Below are 1,119 nucleotides of genomic sequence, written 5' to 3' on the forward strand. Positions count from 1 at the left end.
GCCTGTGTGTCCTCTCTTCAGGTCACCTGTCACTGTGTGGTACTGTTTTTCCTAGGGCTGACGTGATGTACTGTATGCTGCAGAAGTGTGTGGACAAGTAATCTCACCATCTCCTTGCATGACTGGGAGGACTTGAGGAAATGTCAGCCTGCCCATGCAGAAACTAAACTAAATCATACAGCATGTACATTATATGGTTCAGCAAACATCTGTATTTTTGAAATCATAAATAATTTGTACTACTTTAACTTTGAATATCACTCACTTAATGCTCTTACTAGCAGTCTCAGAAACAGTTCTTAATGATCTAATGTTGGTCAATATTTCAGCTGAACACTGATCCATTTCTAACTTCCAATGTCTAACTCTCCAGTGTCTTCAACACAATCCAGCCAGCACAGCTGAGAGTGAAGGAGTTGACCGTCGCTTGGCAACATTGGCAACTACCTCACCAACAGGCTCCAGGACTGGAGGTGGTGGTCTGCAGCATGTATCTCTAGGGTACAGTTCTCTCTCGTTTTCCCTTCACTCTCTACTCGTAAGGATGTAAGGAGTGTCACCACTGGTCATTCACCGCCACTGCTGCCAGACAGTTCAGCAACACGGTCCATAATGAAACACATTATTATTATTATTATTATTATTATTATTATTATTATTATTATTATTATTATTATTATTATTATTATTATTATTATTATTATTATTATTATTATTATTATTATTATTATTATTATTATTATTATTAATTATTAAGACTAGTGGTAGTAGTAGTGCATGGGGGTATAGCTCAGTGGTAGAGCATTTGACTGCAGATCAAGAGGTCCCTGGTTCAAATCCAGATGCCCCCTTTCTTTGTGAATTTCCCCAGTTTGGGATCATTATAGTATATCTATTTAGTAGTAGTGTTACATTATTTATATTTTCTCAGTCCCTTGTTTTTGTGCTGTTTGTTACTGTCACTTTAATTCTGCACCGGTCTCCTGCTGCTGCTGTAACACGTCAATTTTGCCAGTGTGGGATTAATAAAATGTCTCTTAACTCTTAACTTCGTCTTATGTCAACCTGAGTCACCTGCGTATGGATATTAGAATAAGGTAACCATGTATACCTTATTCT

At 37.5% G+C, this 1,119-nt stretch overlaps 1 non-coding gene across 1 annotated transcript; it reads left to right on the forward strand.

Annotated features, from left to right (window-relative positions):
• Window positions 1-779: 779 nt before the first annotated feature.
• Window positions 780-851, forward strand: trnac-gca (transfer RNA cysteine (anticodon GCA)). The gene has a single exon. It is a non-coding gene; the product is annotated as a tRNA-Cys (tRNA).
• The last annotated feature ends 268 nt before the right edge of the window (window positions 852-1,119 follow it).

Source organism: Antennarius striatus, chromosome 20, assembly GCF_040054535.1.
Source record: "Antennarius striatus isolate MH-2024 chromosome 20, ASM4005453v1, whole genome shotgun sequence".
In the NCBI taxonomy this organism is placed as follows: Eukaryota; Metazoa; Chordata; class Actinopteri; order Lophiiformes; family Antennariidae; genus Antennarius; species Antennarius striatus.